The sequence below is a fragment of the Oncorhynchus gorbuscha genome, linkage group LG10 (genome assembly GCF_021184085.1).
Source record: "Oncorhynchus gorbuscha isolate QuinsamMale2020 ecotype Even-year linkage group LG10, OgorEven_v1.0, whole genome shotgun sequence".
Lineage (NCBI taxonomy): Eukaryota > Metazoa > Chordata > Actinopteri > Salmoniformes > Salmonidae > Oncorhynchus > Oncorhynchus gorbuscha.
Genome location: NC_060182.1, coordinates 74,926,317 through 74,946,594, shown reverse-complemented (window position 1 = coordinate 74,946,594; position 20,278 = coordinate 74,926,317). Strand labels below are relative to the sequence as shown.

At 42.3% G+C, this 20,278-nt stretch overlaps 1 pseudogene; it reads left to right on the top strand.

The window, feature by feature from the left end:
* The first annotated feature begins 6,955 nt into the window (after positions 1 to 6,955).
* LOC124046939 lies at positions 6,956 to 18,732 on the top strand (annotated as a pseudogene).
* The last annotated feature ends 1,546 nt before the right edge of the window (positions 18,733 to 20,278 follow it).

Sequence of the window (20,278 nt, the reverse complement as noted above, 5' to 3'; positions counted from 1 at the left end):
ATTAAAGAGCATGATCATTAATTATACCTTGTGCTGGGGACAATAAAAGGCCACTCCAAAATGTGCAGTTTTGTCACACAACACAATGCCAAGTTTTGAGGGAGTGTGCAATTGGCATGCTGACATTAGGAATGTCCACTAGAGCTGTTGCCAGAGATTTTAATGTTAAGTTCTCTACCAAAAGCCGCCTCCAACGTTATTTTAGAGAATTTGGCAGTACTGTACATCCATCCGGCCTCACAACCTGCAGACCGCATGTAATCACGCCAGCCCAGGACCTCTACATCTGGCTTCTTCACCTGCGGGATCATCTGAGACCAGCCAACCAGACAGCTGATGAAACTGTGGGTTTGCACAACTGAATAATTTCTGCACAAACTGTCAAAAACCGTATCATGGAAGCTCATCTGCATGCTCGTCAACCTCACCTGGGTTTTGACCTGACTGCAGTTTGGTGTCGTAACTGACTTCAGTGGGCAAATGCTCCTCTTCGAATGCCACTGGCACGCTGGAGAAATGTGCTCTTCACAGATGAATCCCGGTTTCAACTGTACCGGGCAGATGGCAGACAGCGTGCATGGCGTTGTGTGGGCGAGCGGTTTATTGATGTCAATGCTGTAAACAGAGTGCCCCATGGTGTTGGTGGGGTTATGTTATGGGCAGGCTTAACCTACAGACAACAAACACAATTGCATTTTATCGATGGCAATTTCAATGCACAGAGATACCGACAAAAAGATCTCCCCTCTGATGAGGGTAGATGTGGTGGGGAGATGAGGGGAGAACAGTGAGCATACTATTGCTAGCCTCTTAGCTGTAGAATGTCAGCTGTCAAAACTTTCTTAAGTCAGAAACCCTTGACTTTTTCCACATTTTGTTATGTTACAGCCTTATTCTAAAATGGATTAAATAGTTTTTTCCCTCATCAATCTACACACAATACTCCATAATAGAGCAAAAACAGGTTTTAAGACATTTCTGCTAATTAAAAAATAAAAATCTAATTATGAAATATCACATTTATATAAGTGTTCAGACGCTTTGCTCAGTACTCTGTTGAAGCACCTTTACAAGCAATTACAGACTCGAGTCTTCTTTGTTATAATGCTACAAGCTTGGCACACCTGTATTTGGGGAGTTTCTCCTATTCTTCTCTGCAGATAATGTCAATCTCTGTCAGGTTGGTTGGGGAGTGTCGCTGCACAGCTATTTTCAGGTCTCTCCAGAGATGTTCGATCGGGTTCAAGTCCGGGCTCTGGCTGGGCCACTCAATGACATTCAGAGATTTGTCCCAAAGCCACTCATGCATTGTCTTGGCTGTGTGCTTACGGTCATTGTCCTGTTGGAAGGTGAAAATGTATCAATTGACCAATTCGACACATTTGGACAAACTCCTGGCAGACTTGATACAACATATTGTGTAGTAATGTAATTCTTCACTGGATTAGTTGGAAACGTTGCACACACCATTGCTGCCATCTGGTGGCCAAAATCTCATTCAAGCCAATGGAAAAGCAGGAAACAAAATGTCAGCATCCTCCTAGCATAAATGAATCATGAAAGAAGAAGTTAAAGAGGTATTGAGTTAGTAGAGTAAATTACTACTAGCCTATAACATAGTGAGGAAACACACAAGCACAAAATACGCCAACATGACACTAAAATGGCTTTTACCTCTCAGTTTGAGTGAGTGTCCAGTCTAGAGGGGTTATCTGACACACCCAGGAGGATGTCTAATGTACCAACCTGGGAGATTAGAAGTGGAAACGTTACAATCGTAACACTTGAAGTGTAAACATATAACAGGTGATTACATTGTATCATTCCACTTAGCCTCAAAACAAGGAGCAGGTTTCAGTTAGCTTTTTCCCACAATTGAAACGTAGGACAAGCTAGTAGACCTTATCGATCAAGTTGAGTGAAATGGGTCTCATGGAAAACCTTCTGAAAGACTCTAAACCACCACTTGAAGAGTGAAATCTGAGCCAACCACTTCACCAGAGAAGGCAACTGAACACCTTTGTCCTGTAAATATATAATACTCTTGAGTCTGACCACTGCTGACCTGAACACCATCAGCCATCGCGGATGTATTGCGTGGAATATTGACTGTGAGGTGGAAATACTTGTCCAACTGTGGTCTCGTTAAACTTTAATTTCTAGTGGATCGCAGTGTTGTCATTCATTACCATAGAGCTGCTGTGTTGTCAGATGTGAGTTGCTACTGTACATAGAAAATGCTAATGTTATGTCATGCTTGGGAGGTCAATGAAGGAGGTACACTCCAAGCCAAGTGACTTTGTTTGTCTATTTGAGCCTCTTGGTAGCTATGAGACACAAATCCTAACCTTCAATTCTGGGATGGAGAACTTGAAGCTGGTGGCAAGTTTGGTTTTGGCTACAGAGTGCTTGAGTTTCTCCAGAGACTGTGAGCTGGTCCTGTCCAGAGGAACAGATATCAACCAGAAGTCTGTCATGACTTGTGCACCCTGGTGCCACCTCTCTCTGCCTTCCATGTGGCGTCCCCTAATCTCCAAAAACATAGAAAATGAAATAGTAACTTATTATGTGGACCCCATTCCATATAAAATGGGCTATTTAGGACAATGCAGCTTTATAACACAGCATAGAATACAGCAATTTATTAAGTAATTTAGATCATGTAGCTACTGGACATGGTTTTGTCATCATGGCCATTAATAAAATAATGAGGAACCATACACCTTAATCTAACAGGCTAGCTCAAGTGGATTTGACATGAAAAGAAAAATCAGATTTCTTCCCTATATTGTTATCATTGGGTCCATTGCCGTAATGAAGAGCACTTTAATAGTTTGACAAAAACGAATAATTGAGATGTCAATAAGTGGTCTACATCAGAAAATCAACACATTTGACATCTAAGGCTACTACTGCCCATCCCCTATTCCGAGCTACTGTACGCTCACAGTGATCAGACATTGGTGGCTTGGGAAGAGAGAATTTCACAGCTTCCCGCGCCGAACTTCTGGGCGAAGACAGGACAGCCTTCTGCTAAAATTAGCATTGTTACATCATTGAGAACGAACAGGTAAATGCGCCAACATTTACATACAGCCAGTGACTCATTGCTTATTCAGAGGCATCCTCTCAAGTTTCCCATATCTATGCACTGACTTATTTTAACAAATTGGTCTCAGAGCATTTCATATTATTCTGTATGCAGTGGCGTGTATTTATGGCTGACGAGGGAATCCAGACTTTCCCCCAAAAATGACCAACAAAATACATGGGAAGCCAGTTTGGATTTGGTTTCAGACTAACCACATCACAAGCCAAACGTCATTATTAACAGAAAAAAAAAATTTAATTGTTGCATCTTGTTGTGTTGTTATCCTCCAGTGGCTAGCTAGATAGCTAAAATGATCGCTTTCCTAAATTAGCCATCGATGGAGATAGGGATTTGGACTTACCTAGCTTGAACATGCTTTAGGTCGTGTAACTGTTTGTTACGTGCAATATGTTTTGTGGACTTCACCAGACAGATGTTGATCTCCCGGTTTTATAATGAAACAAATGTGTGGTTTAATTTATTCTGCCACTCTGTCTTTTTATTGTCTCGGCCTTACGCCTATATACAGTATGTTACAAATTAAAATTAATATTATATGTTACAAATATGCAAAAGGTGGCTAGGTGGCTAAAGTTAGCTAGCTGGCTAACATTAGCTGTGCTAGAACTTAGGGATAGGGATTAAGGCGGCTACACGGTTTACGTGAGTAGATCTATGTGTGTGCATGTTCATAGGTGGACTTGGTTTTGGGGGGTAGCTGACTCTTTTCGTTGCGTTACATAATGATCGAAGTGGGATCGTAGTCAGGAGCAACTTCGGCTCCCAACTCATTGCAGGCCAGCTGCTGCTACCAAGGCCAGAGTGCTTGTCGGGGGACCCAACAATTCCCGCTGATGGTAAACCTGATGAGACCATATCCATGTAAGATATACTAAATACATTTGATTATACATATGATGTGAAAATTATACCAATATAGACGCTGTAATTATATGCTTCACATAAAAGACATCCCAGTAAGAGAATAAGGGCCTACTGTATGTCCAAAACATAGGCTACACCAGCGTTTCCCAAACTTGGTCCTCAGGACCCTAAGGGGTACACATTTTGGTTGTTGCCCTAACACTTCACAGCTGATTCAAATGATCAAAGCTTGATGATTAGTTGTTTATTTGAATCAGCTTTGTAGTGCTAGGGGAAAAACTAAATGTGCACCCCTTGGGGTCCGAGTTTGGGAAACCCGGAGCTACAGTTGTTTGCCTTCATGTTCCTGTTTTTTTTTTAACCTTTATTTAACTAGGCAAGTCAGTTAAGAACAAATTCTTATTTTACAATGACGGCCTACCCCGGCCAAATCCTCCCCTAACCTGGACGTCGCTGGATCAATTGTGTGCCGCCCTATGGGACTCCCGATCACGGCCACTTGTGATACAGCCCGGGATCAAACCAGGGTCTGTAGTGACGCCTCTAGCACTGAGATGCAGCGCCTTAGACCGCTGAGCAATTCAGGAGCCTGGAAACGCTTATTTTACTCAAAAGGTTCTTCTGGCTTTGATGACTCCAACAAGATCTACAACTACCACCACTCAATAGTCAGAAGAATTTCAGAGAACTGCTTTGGGATCCTTTCTGCAAGATGGAGGATCCTGGGATGAGCCCTTGAGGTTGCCCCAGAGAAAGCTGAGACCATTGTGAAGGCCTATGTGGCTCTCCACAATTACCTTTGCACTACAGACACTGACAACACAGTCATCAACACAATACATCCACCTCACGTTTATTGAAAGCTTCACACCCACTGGGGACCTGCGTACTGGAGAGTAGAGACAGCTGGTACAAGGGGACATCAGTAAAAAACAGGGATTTTTACTAGGGTTAAATGTCAGGTATTGTGAAAAACTGAGTTTAAATGTATTTGGATAAGTTGTATGTAAACTTCCGACTTCAATTGTATGTTATCTTCCTCTGGTTGATGACTGTTTATATATCATGTTGTGAGTTACACACTTAGATAAAGTGACTGTCATTATGGTAGTCTTTATTGTGATTTGTAAATTGTGAAGAAAGAAAACAGCAAAACCTTGCTGTTTTAGTTTGTAATATTCTTTGGAGGCTAGACCCTCATGGTATTACCTAACCTTGTGTTGTGTAGTGGACTTTCAATGAGGACTTTCCTGCTATGGTACATCGGTGAGAATGGCTGTCCAGCTGTAGACAATGAGGCTAGACCCTTAACACATTCACCTAAACAACATACTGTACTGTAACACAAGGTTGTACATGGTCATGATCGTGGAGATGATTGTGGACTACAGGAAAAGGAGGGCCGAACACGCCCCCATTCACATCGACAGGGCTGTAGTGGAGCGGGTCGAGATTTTCAAGTTCATTGATGTCCACATCACCAACAAACTATCATGGTCCAAACAGACCAAGAAAGTCGTGAAGAAGGCACGACAATGCCTTTTCCCCCTCAGGAGACTGAAAAGATTTGGCATTGGTCCCCAGATCCTCAATAAGTTCTACAGATGCACCATCGAGAGCATCCTGACTGGTTGCCTCGCCGCCTGGTATGGCAACTGCTCGGCATCTGACCGTAAGGAACTACAGAGGGTAGAGCGTACAGCCCAGTACATCACTGGGGCCAAGCTTCCTGCCATCCAGGACCTATATACTAGGCAGTGTCACAGGAAGGACCCAAAAATTGCTGTTCTCGCTGCTACCGCACAGCAAGCGGTACCGGAGCACCAAGTCTAGATCCAAAAGACTCCAACTTCTTCGGGATCGGTGTCCCTTCAACGGGACGGTTGAGCTAACGTGGGCTAATGCAAGTAGCATGAGGTTGTAAGTAACAAGAACATTTCCCAGGACATAGACATATCTGATATTGGCAGAACGCTTAAACTCTTGTTAATCTAACTGCACTGTCAAACTTACAGTAGCTATTACAGTGAATTAATACCATGCTGTTGTTTGAGGAGAGTGCACAATTTTGAACATGAAAAGTTATTAATAAACAAATCAGGCACATTTGGGCAGTCTTGATATAAAATTTTGAACAGAAATGGAATGGTTCATTGGATCAGTCTAAAACTTTGCACATACACTGCTGCCATCTAGTGGCCAAAACCTAATAATGCATTATGGCCTTTCTGTTACATTTCAAAGATGGTACAAACAAATTACAAAAGAACAGTTGTTTTTTCTTTGTATTATTTATTTATATTATTATTAAGAATATGCATATCCTTGCTTCAGGGCCTGGGTTACAGGCAGCTAGATTTGGGTATGTCATTTTAGGCTAAATTTAAAAAAAGGGGCGGATCCTTAAGAGATTTTTAACAGCTTCTACCCCAAGCCATAAGACTGCTTAACAATTAATCAAATGGCCACCCAGACTATTGGCATTAACCCAACCCCCTTTGTTTTTACACTGCTGCTTCTCGCTGTTTACTATCTATGCATTGTCACTTTACCCCTACCTACATGTACAAACTACCTCGACTACCCCCACAAACTACCTCGACGACTCAGTTCCGGTACCCACAATAGCCTCATTATTGTTATTTTACTGTTGCGCTTTTATTTTTTAAACTTTAGCTTATTTAGTAAATATTTTTCTTAACACTGTATTGTTGGTAAGTAACCATCTCTCTTATGTAACCATACCAAACATAACATTTCATACTAATTTAAGTGTCCAGGATGTACATTTACTATGTTACGTTTAGTCTATGAGACCAGGCTGCTTGTAAGTGAACGTGTGAGAGACCATTACAGTACAGTACAGTTGAATTATTTCGCTGGTTCGAACCCCCGAGCCGACTAGATGTTGTTGTGCCCTTGAGCAAGGAAGTTAACCCTAATTGTTCCTGTAAGTTTGTCTGCTAAATGACTAGAATGTAAAATGATTATCAGGAGGATTGTATTACCATGCTTAAGTGTGTTCGTTTGCTCTATCAATGTTCTTAATTTTATATAACATCCAAAAACAAAACCTACAGACTTTCTTTACAGAAATCAATGGGAACACCATCTGTTGTTTTGTGTCGTGGCGTCCACGTTTCCACACAGACCTAAAAGTAGACCAACGCGTCCTGTTGTTTGTAGCAACGTGGGGCATGAATATTTACTAATATTCAGAATTTACAAATATTGTACATTGTAATGAGTGGAAAGTGTCTTTCACAGCCTCGACAATGCAGATATCCAGTGTGAAGATGTATAACTTAAGCCACGGAAAGTCTCTTCCAGAGGTAAGACACGGTTGCATGAATAGCTAATGTGAGCTTGCTAGTTTTCGTGTTAGTTTAGCTAGCTAACTTACAATAAAAAAAGCAAACCAGATAGCTACTGCTAATATTATTTGATCACCAATTGATAACCAATTAAATTGCGTAGCTAAGTCCTTTTTTCATTAGTTATTGCGCTCTTCAAGCAAAGGCATGCTAAGCAACTAGCCAGTCAGGCAGCTGGTTAACGCTGCATCCATGTCATCAAGCATAGAGGTTTATATATTGCTGTAAAATTGTGTTTGAGGTCACAAAGTATGCAGTAGCTTCTAATAACCACAGTATGTGATAGCACACGTCTCAATATTTGTTTCCCAGTGCCTCTCAGATCGGGAAGAAATTGGCATTGCAAAATAAAGATGTTGGTGAGTATTCCTTAACTAACTAATGGCTTACAGGTGTTTGTGTGCTAGCAAAGTGGCCAGACTATTATTTTACGTCTCACCTCCCTAACTGCTTTTTCTCAGACATCCAACGCAAGATCGAGCTCATCCAGGACTTTGAAATGCCCACAGTGTGCACCTCTATCAAAGTGTCAATGGATGGGCAGTTCATTCTAGCAGCAGGTGACCATTTGGCTTGCTGTCACGTTCAGATCAAATTTGGCATATATCACTAGAGTAGACAGTATTATGAGTAATTACTGTTATGTATGGATTTGTCAACTTCTTTTAACATCCTTTCAGGCACATACAAACCCAGAAGTTTTAGCGCTGTCTGGATTCAGACGGTAAGTGATAGACCCACTAGTTACATTTTTTAAAACTATTTTGCTTCTATGGTCCTCTGGAACTCCGATGTGCTATGGGAATCCCTGCAAGTATCCATCCCTCCTTTTGTTGTGAAGTGAGTGGCTGGTCCAGAAGAAGAGTGGCTGGTCCAGAAGAAGAGTGGCTGGTCCAGAAGAAGAGTGGCTGGTCCAGAAGAAGAGTGGCTGGTCCAGAAGAAGAGTGGCTGGTCCAGAAGAAGAGTGGCTGGTCCAGAAGAAGAGTGGCTGGTCCAGAAGAAGAGTGGCTGGTCCAGAAGAAGAGTGGCTGGTCCAGAAGAAGAGGATCCAGCTATCTCAGTGATGGTGTCTCACGTTTTAATATTTAACTAGGGTGCAGTCAGGCACACATTCTCAGTAAACACACACCCAACAATTGCCACGCTGTGATGGACACCAATAAATACAGCTTTTGCATTGTGCCAAAGTCTTTGCCGGTAGATGTTTTTTTTCTTTTTCTTCTTGTAGCTAGTTCTCAAAGTGTTTTTTTTTTCCTTCGCAGTTGTGGCCTTTGATATTCTGTCCAGCGACTACTCGAAGGTAAGACAGATTTCCTTGGTTGTTTCCTGCAGCGGGGGTTACCTAAACTTGTATTTTTTCAATAAATAAATGTGACCTGATATTGTGTGTGTGTAGCTGGTGTTTCTCCACTGTAACATGCACGTGGAGTTCCACTCGCAGCATGGACACTACTACAGACGTGTATTCCCAAGTTCGGTAGGGACTTTGCTTACCACTACCCCTTCTGCGACCTGTACTTTGTTTGGGGCAAGGTAAGTGTTAAAAGCCTAAAGAAGCTGAATCATTCACTGTCTTGATATCCTATGTGTCATTAGACTTGGCTTCAACTTGACAAGTTGGAGTTGTGTTACTGTTGACACTACAGAAAGACAGACCTTTTTCGTCTCTCTCAGCTCAGAGATATTCAGACTCAATCTGGAGCAAGGCAGGCTCCTCAACTCCCTTCACACAGATGCTGTGTAATTACACATGTACAATAGTTTATTTGTGAATTCAGCTGTACATTAAAATACAATACTGTAAACACAGTCATTACAAGACTCGTCAGTATGCATGTAGTGTGATTATGTCTCGTTTTGCCCTTTCTATGACTGACAGGGAGCACAATGTGTGTGACATCAACCCTGTCCATCAAGTGTTGGCCTCAGGAACAGCGGAGGTGGGTGGAGCCTATGTGCCCCAAAGAGTGAATGGATTGAACATTTTGAGTGTGTGTGCCTGTGTGTGTTCCTTGTGTTGTCGGTGGTTAGGGGAAAGTGGAATGCTGGGACCCTCGTGTACGAAGTCGGGTACGAAGTTGGGTGGGGATGCTAGACTGTGCCCAGAGCAGTGTCACAGAGGGAACAAAGTAAGTACACCACTAGAACATGAACAGTTAGATGCATCTAGAAAAACACCATTGTTCTAATCCATGATGTGAATATGTTTCTTTAGAGTGGAGGGCTTGCCTTCGGTCAATACACTCAAGTTTAACGGCTCTCACCATGGCTGTGGGAACCAGCACTGGTCAGGTATGAACTTTTACATTGAAGGTGTCGTAATAGCTGGGATATTGAGGAAAACTCTGGAATAGATGTTGAATTTTACTTATTGCCTAACTGTAGTCCTCCCCACAAGTTTCCCTATTGAAGATCGGTCTGCCTGGTACTGTAGGTCCTCCTCTACGACCTGCGTGCCAGTCACCCCCTGCTGGTAAAATACCATTACTACGGCCTTCCTATCAAGTCTGTCAACTTTCAGGACCACCTTACCTGGTTCTGATCACAGACTCTTAAGATCATCAAGTTCTGGAACAAAGACCAGGTAAATGTTTGTGAATGTTGAAAAAAATATGTGATTGTTTTTTAAAACTAGACATTTGGTACCATTTTGACAGATTGGACATTTGATAACCTAAGTGTTTTTATTGTTTGGATGTTCCAAAAACAGCAAAGATGATTTATGCTGGTTAGAAAATATTGCCAACTGTGCTATTCCAAACTCACTTTGAATTAAAGGTGCAATATGCAGAAATCGCTCAGGCATTTCCTGGTTGCTAAAATTCTAATGGTTGCCTTATTTCAGTTTGTGACAAAACAAGAAATGTATATTGTAGAGAATCATTGTACAGTCTAAACTGCTGTGAAATATATTTTCCATAACCAAAAATATTTTATTTTCCGATGTTTGAAACTGGTGTACAAAACAGAAACTAAAAGACACAAAAATACACTTAAAATGGCACACATAAAACAGATCTACTGCTTCTTAGAAGGATCTATAACTCACATTTCTATGTGAACTTGGTAAGGTTGCCCAAAAAGTGTTTATGTTCCAGCTTTAAGTATTTACAATAAATGTTGTGGTAATATTGGGGAAATAGCTTTGCATTTTTCATAGTAAAATGTGTTTGTCATTGGACACTCAGTTAATTAGTGGTCTGTACTTCATCAACTATCACAGTGGAATAATTGATATTCTAACCATACCTCTGGTCTGTTTCACCCTAGGGGAAAGTGTTCTCCCCCATTGAGCCCCAGACTAACATCAATGATGTGTGCATCTACCCTGATTCTGGTGAGATCACCAGATACACTAAACATTGCTTCTGTACCAAGTTTATCTCTGAGGGTTGGTCAACAGAAACTCTTGTTATTTTCTTGGGTAGTCATTTACCAGTATGCTCAACTACCACTAGATGGTGTCCATTGACCTCAACAAGTCCTTAACACTCCTGCAGGGTCGGCAACAGAAACGGCCCACAAGTGATTGTGTTTTATGTCACAAAAAACTGTAAAATCACCATGAATTCGGAAATAAATTGGAAATCTGTTTCTGTGTGTGTGTGTGTGTGTGTGTGTGTGTGTGTGTGTCCAAAAAATACATGTGATTGTATCTCAATGTGATCAAGTTTTGAAATGATTGTATTTGAAAAGAACAATCCCTATTTTGGGCTTAATTATGGTCAATTTGCAGTGTACTAATTATTTTCCGTATAATTGTCCTACGGCTGTATTTAGTTGCTTACCCCTGTGCTACTGTAACAAGGGCTTGGACTGTGCTTTTTTAAGTAAGACTGCCACACTGTCCACTGACAGCTTCTCTACCAGCAATTATGTCTAATTACATCAATCTTTACTGAGCAATTGAGTTAAACTGTTTAAGATGCTCATTCAAGTTCATGTTTTATTGTCACAAGTATAGTGAAAGGCTTAACTTGCATGCACTACCCAGCAGTGAATAATCAATATCAAAATAGTATAACTAATAAAATATGTGTGTGTGTATATATAATAAAGAAAACACAAAACATTTGATGGGAAACTATACAGGGTCAGTGACAATAACAAATGTGCAAGGATACTGGAGCATTTGAGGTAGAGATGTACATATAGGCGGGTATTAGGAGAAAGTGACTGCAAGCAGGATAAATAGTCAACAGTATGGCAGCAGCATAAGTGGTGGGTGTGTGTGAGAGTGTAGGTGTGATATACATGTAAATAGGGCTGGAAAGTGACTGGTAGCATGAATATATAAATATTTATGGTATATATTACCACTAGTGTGTACAAAACATTAGGAACATCTGCTCTTTCCATGACACAGACTGACTAGGTGAATCCAGGTAAAGTTTGATCCTTTATTCAGCCCCAATTCAATTGATCAATCCTGCTTCAGTTCTTTTTGGCATGTACATTCTCTCCATGCGTGACTTCATCACAGAGATCACACGCACACCTCATCTCTTTGGTATTTCTTTTGCAGACACGCGTGCCATTTAAGTTTTGTTTACGCCCGTGCCTCTTTTCCAATCATCCCATGATGAGCACGCATTGTCTCCGATTCAGGTGCTCCTGGCATGCGATGTTAGTGTGAAATTACCAAATATTTATTTTGTTAAACCCACCTTGCTCTAAACAATCTCTGAAGTTCCAGTGTTATTCATTTGGGGAGGAGTGTGTAGGGGGGTGTGGAAGTGTGTCAATGGGATGTTAGAACTATTCATTCATTGGGAAAGGGAACAAATAGGAATGGAGGATGTTCCACTAATTAGTCCCCCATTCACACAAAACGTGAGACGTGTTGTTGGGGGTTGGCGCGGATACCAAAAGTAAACTTGAAGTGTCCGGAGTGCTCTGCCAGCTACTACTCTACTTGAGGCACTTATAGCTTCACATGTGTTCTCTCACTCATAACTGGCCATGAAGGAGAGGAAAGGAGGCCATTTTAGACTATTGGCATCTAGGCCATCTCCTCTCACTATACTGTCCTACCTCCCTCTTCTTTCCAGTAACCCTCTCTCCCCTAGGGCTATGCACATGTACAGACATCTGTTTGATTCACTATTCAGTGTGTGACCGATACTGAGTGTACAAAACATTAAGAACGCCTGCTCTTTTAATGACTGACCAGGTGAAAGCTATGATCCTTTTTGATGTCACTTGTTAAATCCACTTCAATCAGTGTAGATGAAGGGGAGGAGACAGGTTAAAGAATGATGTTTAAGCCTTGTGACAATTGAGACATGGATTGTGTATGTGTGCCATTGAGGGTGAATGAGCAAGACAAAAGATTTCAGTGCCTTTGAATGGGTTATGGTAGTAGGTGTCAGGCGCACCGGTTTGAGTGTGTCAAGAAATCCAACGCTGCTGAGTTAACGCTCAACATTTTCCTGTGTGTATCAAGAATGGTCCACAACCCAAAGGACATCCAGCCGACTTGGCACAATTGTGGGAAGCTTGGAGTCAACATGGGCCAGCATCCCTGTGGAACGCTTTCGTCACCTTGTAGAGTCAATGCCCCAAAGAATTGAGGCTGTTCTGATGGCAAAAGGGGGGTGCAAACTCAATATTAGAAAGCTGTTCCTAATATCTTGTACACTCAGTAATAGTAACCAGTAGTAGGATAAATAGATAATAATGGCAATCAGTAAACAGCAGTGTAATGGTAGTAATCAATAATAGTTTTAGCAGCAGTTTTGGTGTGAGGCGGCGCAGTAGTTGTTAGTGATTTTTATGACCAGGGGATAGAAGTTGTTTAGTAGTCTGTTGGTCTAAGCCTTGATTCACCGGTACCGTCTACCGCACTGGAGCATGGAGAATCGTCCATGTATCGGGTGGCTGGAGTCTTTGCCAATATTCAGCCCTTTCTCAGACACCGCCTGGCATATATGTCCTGGATGGCTGGGAGCTCACCCACAGTGATGCGCTGCGTCGTCCTCACCACCCTCTGTAGGGCCTTCGGGTTGAGGGCAGTGCAGCAGTCATACCAGACGGTGATATGACCAATCAGGATGCTCTCGGTGCAGCAGCTGTAAAAGTTCCTCAGGATCTGAGGGGCTATGCCACATCGTTTCAGCCTCCTGAGGGACTGTGCTGGTGTGAGAGGACCATGATAAGTCAGCGATGTGAATACAGAAGATCTTGAAGCTCTTGACTGGCTCCACTGCGGCCTTGTAGATGGGGGTGTTGTACCCGCCCTTGTTTCATGAAGTCCACAATAAGCTCCTTGGTCTTGCTGATGTTGAGAGAAGGATGAAGTTTATGTGTGCCATGGCCAGCCTTTCAAAGCACTTAATGATTACAGATGTGAGTGCTACATAGCGGTAGTCATTGTGGCAGGATGTCTTAGAGTTCTTGTGGACAGGAATGATGGGAGTCTGCTTGAAACATGTTGGGATTACAGGCGGGAACAATGAGAGGTTGAAAATGTCCTTGAAGACACCTGCCAGATGGTCTGCGCATGCCCTGAGTACACACCCTGGAATACCGTCTGGCCTTGCAAGTGTTGGCCCTTTTTTAAAACATGACTCATGTCAGCCTCAGAGAGAGAGTTCAGTCAGTCCTCTGGGTTGGCGGGGCCCTCACACAGGGCTCTTGAATTTGTTAAAGCATATCTTACATTTTTTTTCACATACTAGAGTTAGTTTATTACTTTGCTAAGAATGGAGCTGTACAAAAAGGCCCATTGTCTGCTTTATACATTCAGGATATAATCACCTGTAATTTCACATCTTTAGCAAATCCCCAGAACCATTTATATGAATGATTTGTGGTCTGGTGAAGATATGAGCAAGCTAGGCTTTTGTCAGTAATGGTAACATACATTTTAAAACCCAGCAAGACTTCTTGGTTCTTTTGCTGTTGACAACTTGTCCCTGTCAAGTCTACTGCCTGCAAACGTACTACTGTCATCCTATGCTTATGTGGGCTTTGCTTTCTGCGTGTACATGCAGTTAGGGTTTTTAACTGGAGTCGAACAAAACCAGCAGACGCATTTGTACAGTTCCACTTTCTTCGTTTATTACTTTGCTAACTTCAGTATCTTAAAATGATCTGTCTATATAGTTAGCTTATCTCACGCTTTTTTCTTATTTTAACATCACAGGTATGCTCTATACTGCCAATGCAGACCCCAAGATGAATACGTTCTCCATCGCTGTGAGTTCAACAATCCTCACACTCCCTCAGGCTAGTTTTGCCTATCTCAGTGTGCCGCATGTTTGGTTTGAAAGTCAAATCTTCCCATGAGATAGATTTACTCCAATGTGGGAATTGAAACCAAACAGACCAAGGCAGTATAGAGAAGGCACGAAAGGACGATCTCTATTTGAGGGCTTTAGTGTTTGAGACATTAATTTGTTTAGTTTGGTTTGGCTGGTTTTCATGGTCCGCAAAAAAGCTACACCAAGGGCGCTATTCGTAGAAAGCTGCCCACCTGGTTTCACCTAGAAAGCTGCCCACCTGGTTTCACCTAGAAAGCTGCCCACCTGGTTTCACCTAGAAAGATGCCCACCTGGTTTCACCTAGAAAGATGCCCACCTGGTTTCACCTAGAAAGATGCCCACCTGGTTTCACCTAGAAAGCTGCCCACCTGGTTTCACCTAGAAAGCTGCCCTTGTTGGGTTGTGAATGTTCTTCAGCAACAGGTCGTCTTGTGCCTACCCCTATACCAGCTTTTCAGTTCTTCTAGGAAAAGTGTGTGTACACTGTAAAGTAGTCTCTGTTTAGGAAGATGTGTGTGTGTACTGTAAAGTAGTCTGCTTTGAAAGATGTCGACCCTGTCACATGATTCGTTTCTAAGTACTGTCCCATTCATCAACCACTGATTAGATCACTGTGGTGTTGAGCTACAGAACAACAAGGTCTTAACTAGCGTGTGTTTGGTCCTAATTTGTAAGTCGCTCTGGATAAGAGCGTCTGCTAAATGACTTAAATGTAAATGTAAAGAAAGATAATACTGAACTTAAGAAATATTGTGTTTATCTGTTAACAGCAAACGCGTTATATTTTTTGCTATTGGTGTTTTTAGAATACTTCAGTGGCCGATATTAAACATTCACACAGCAGTGCTCAAACTGCCCTGAATAAATAGCTACATTTTTCACTCGGGTAACCTCAAATATCACACAAAGTTGTGTGCTATGAACATCAATGGTAACCAACACAGTTGTCAACTTGTTTGGTTTATGGTTCCAGTTCCTGAGAGGTTATTTCTCCCTAGGTGTTTAACTCGAGTTGTGTGCAAAGCCTTCAACGCATGCCTCTCTAGCTGCCTTTTAGAACAGTAGGGAAACATTTGGAAGTTAACATTTGCCATTGGCTCGTCAGTGATTACATTGAGGGAAAGGGGGGATACCTAGTCAGTTGTACAACTGAATGGATTCAACTGAAATGTGTCTGCCATAACCGGCATCCACGTCTTCAGCGCCGGGGAACAGTGTGTTAACTGCCTTGCTCAGGGGCAGAAAGACAGATTTTTACCTTGTCAGCTCAGGGAATCAATCCAGCAAAGTGGACATTCCGTAGACTTTGAGCTCTGATTTTATAGACAAACAGAAGTCAGTTCGGATTGAACTCAGTAGCATTCAATTATCTTAAGTAAAGGGGTGATTCCAATCTGGTAACGCAGGCAATTCTTGTTGATTAATTCTCAGAGCCCTTAGAGGATTGGATAGGTGCAAGAAACTACACCTAGCCATAGGAACGTTGCCAACACCTACCTCCCTTACCAGCCCTCAAGAACAGTAGATATGTATTGAATTAGAGTTCTTCAAATGTTCCATGAATCTTCATTCCTTGTCCCTCCTTCACTTCATCCCTTGTTCTTGTCTCTCCTTCCTCCCCTACATGTTGTCCCTGTGTAGGCACTGGGGCCTGCTCCTCGCTGGTGCTCTTTTCTGGTCAACCTGACAGAGGAGCTGAAGGAGAGCCCTGAGAGTACCATCTACGATGATTACAAGTTTGTCACCCGCAAGGACCTGGAGAACCTGGGTGAGAGGGAGGTGGAGGTAGAGCTATTGGCATATTACCTATTATCTATTTGTTCCTCTCAAATCTACAGAAATACACGTGCCTATTACGTAGAGGTTTGGGGCCTAGGAACCTTCCAGGGCTGTGTACACTACACTTTTCATTCAGTGGAGGACATTTTGCATTTGTATTTAGGCAGGTTGGGGCAACACTGCTAGGCCAGGGGTGTACACATTTTTGCAACTAAAAAAGTTTATTTTGTTAAAATTAAGGTAGGTCACCCCCACTTTTCCATTTGCTTCCGTTTAAGAAATGTTTTGCAGCAGAATCGGCGTAATGAATACACTCCAGGCTTACCCGTCCCGCCTAAAAGAGAAACACTGGCAGAATGGAGAGAGAAACCCCACCCCCCCTAAGTTTTAGATGCACTATTGTTAAGTGACTGTCCCACTGGATGTCATAAGGTGAATGCACCAATTTGTAAGTCGCTCTGGATAAGAGCGTCTGCTAAATGACTTAAATGTAATGTAAATGTAATGTAAATGAGAAATTAAGAGATGGGATAGGGAAAGATGAAGGGGCGAAGAACAGAGGGGGTTGAAAAAACAGAGGAATGCTTGGGTCAGCACTAAAGAGATCAAATGACTTGGAGGAGAAAGGCGGTTATTGGGGAGGGAAGGAGAGACAGGGGTGGAGGAGAGGGACGAGGGGGAGGGGAATTCAGTTCACTGCAGCTGTGAAATGTGTTCTTGTTATGTAACAGACCTGCTGCAGGGCAGATAGAAACCCTCTTTCCCCAGAAATCTTACTCTATCTGGTTACCACACACACAAACACACACAGTCCTTGTGTACCGCAACTACCACACATTCCTGAACTAATGTGATCTTACAGGGACCAAAAAGCCTCATGCCAGTCACTAACAAGTTCAATCAGTGTTGAAGGAATGATGTCTGGAGACTGATGTTACGCAACTTTATCTGAACTCTCTCAAAAGGTTTCTTACCAAATAGCTATGTTAGCAGAAAGGAGCAGAACCCAGCCTTGATGTCACACAGCCTCAAGGCAAAAAACTTGAGTTGTCTACAGTCATGTCATTTTCTTCCAGCACATTCAAACAGGCTGCTTCACAGTTAATTACTAAGCCTTACTGTCCTTGGCATGTCAGCCAATTTGAAAGAGTACAAATATTTTTATGAATTTAATGAATTTTAATGAATACAGAGCTATATATAAAATGAATAAATCATCAATAATTTTACAAATGTATAATGTAGCTGTTCAGGAAATATGTATGTTTAATGTACATACAATTTGTAATGTTACCTGCCCTGTGTTCAACTATAGGTCTGTCTCACCTCGTGGGATCTACTGCGGGCCTACATGCACTGCTTCTTCATGGACATCAGACTGTACCATAAGGTAGGGGTGTGTGTTTGTTTGTCTTCCTATTTGTGTGTGTATAACTGCATATTCTTAGTTGATTGTCGATGTTAGAGTTGTGTGTCTAAATACGTTTTGTGTGACATGTCCAGGTGAAGACCATGGCCAATCCATTATCCTACGATGAGTATCGCAAGGACAAGATTCACCAAAAGATAGGAGTCCAGGACACAGAGAGTACAAATCAAGGTGGGATATCCTACTCTGTGACTGTTACAAATATAATACATTCAGACAGACAAGGATGTAAAAAGGGCTTTCTAAAATACATGACATCACCAAAAGTATATGGACACCCCTTGGATTTGTCTATTTCAACCACACCCATTGCTGATAGTTGTGTAAAATTGAGCTCACAGCAATGCAATCTCCATAGGAAAACATTTGCAATACCGTACTGAAGAGCTCAGTGACTTTCAACGTAGCACCGTCATAGGATGCCCCTTTCCAACAAATCAGTTCGTCAAATTTCTGCCCTGCGAGAGCTACCCCAGTCAACTGTAAGTGCTGTTATTTTGAAGTGTAAACGTCTAGGAACAACGGCTCAGCCGCGAAGTGGTAGGCCACACAACTGCTGAAGCGCGTCTAAATTGTCTGTCCTCTGTTGCAACACTCACTACAGAGTTCCAAACTGCCTCTGGAAGCAACGTCTGCACAGATCCCTGACCTCAACCCCGTCAAACACCTTTGGGATGAATTGGAACGCCGACTGCAAGCCAGGCCTAATTGCTCAACCTCACTAATGCTCTTGTGGCTGAATGGAACCATGTACCTGCAGCAATGTTCCAGAAGAGTGGAGGCTGTTACAGTGCATTCGGAAAGTATTCATACGCTACAAGCTTGGCACACCTATATTTGGGGCCTTTCTTCCATTCTCCTCTGCAGATCCTCTCAAGCACTGTCAGGTTTGATGGCGAGCGTCGCTGAACAGCTATTTTCAGGTCTCTCCAAAGATGTTCGATCTGGCTCAAGTCCAGGCTCAGAGACTTGTCCTGAAGCCACTCCTGAGTTTTCTTGGCTGTGTGCTTAGGGTCGTTGTCCTGTTGGAAGGTGAACCTTCACCCCAGTCTGAGGTCCTGAGCACTCTGTTGCAGGTTTTCATTAAGGGTCTCTCTGTACCTTCTGTACCTCTGTTTCTTTCCCTCTATCCTGACTAGTTTCCCAGTCGCTGCCACTGAAAAAATCCCTACAGCATGATGTTGCCACCACCATGCTTCATGTAGGGACGGTGCCAGGTTTCCTCTCGATGTGACGCTTGGCATTCAGGCCAAAGAGTTCAATCTTGGTTTCATCAGGCCAGAGAATCTTGTTTCTCATGGTCTGAGACTCCAAGCAGGCTGTCATGTGCCTTTTTCTGAGGAGTGGCTTCCGTCTGGTGACTCTACCGTAAAGGCCTGATTGGTGGAGTGCTGCAGAGATGAATATCCTTCTGGAAGGTTCTCTCATCTCCACAGAGGAAATCTAGATCTCTGTCAGAGTGACCATCGTGTTCATTATGGAGTGTTGTGTGTGGGAAGGGGGGGACCAACTCCATAATAATGGCTATGATTTTGGAATGAGATGTTCACATACTAATTTTCATGTAGTGTACGTTTTATTGATTAATTGAAGGACATGGTGATACAGACAATGTTATTTAAGAAGTGTATATAGCTAATATATTGTGTGTTGTGTCGTATGAATGTTCAGTTTTGCTGAGACCGAAGGTGAACAAAGAGCAGGCTCTCAAACTGATGGAGTAGAGAGACAATGAGGAGGAACTGTCTGCCAGGAAGAAGGGCAAGGTAGGAGCAAATACACCTGCACACACACTCGGGTTTCACATGCTACTGGTCTAGGGCGGACCCCATTTAGTTGACTGGTCGATTGTTTGGTCGATAGGCTGTTGGTCGACCAATATTTCTCTTTGTCGAGCAGTTACAAATATGTGTATATTTTGTTTATGGCACACAAGACACCTGTCTGATTCACTCCTGTCTCAGTGGACTAATTCATTGTGGAGGCTATGGGGATGGCACACCAGTAGAATCACCATTTACTATTAATTCACATAATTTCTAATCTACAATGTTTGCTAGGTTATGGTTATTTCATTCAATAGATTTATTATTATTACAGTCTTTTACTGTTCTTATTGTCGGAGCGAACACGTTGTTTGCGGACTGCACAACCTTGGCTACACTTGTGAGGAACAAGTTTTGGTTTATTTCGTTCAATTTAGGAATTGTCGTCTTTTTTTAAAATATATATATATATATACACACACACACACACACACATCTGTCAATGTTGAGTAAGGACGTGCACCTGATTATACATAGAAGTAGGCCTAGGCTACCGGGCCTGCATCCAAATGTAGGCATTTAAATATGCCCATTTGGGGATCTGATAGTATTAACTCACTAGCACTGTGGTGCTTCTCAAAAGTAATAGTTTCTATACTTCAAACAGCAAGTTAACTAAGTCCATTGAG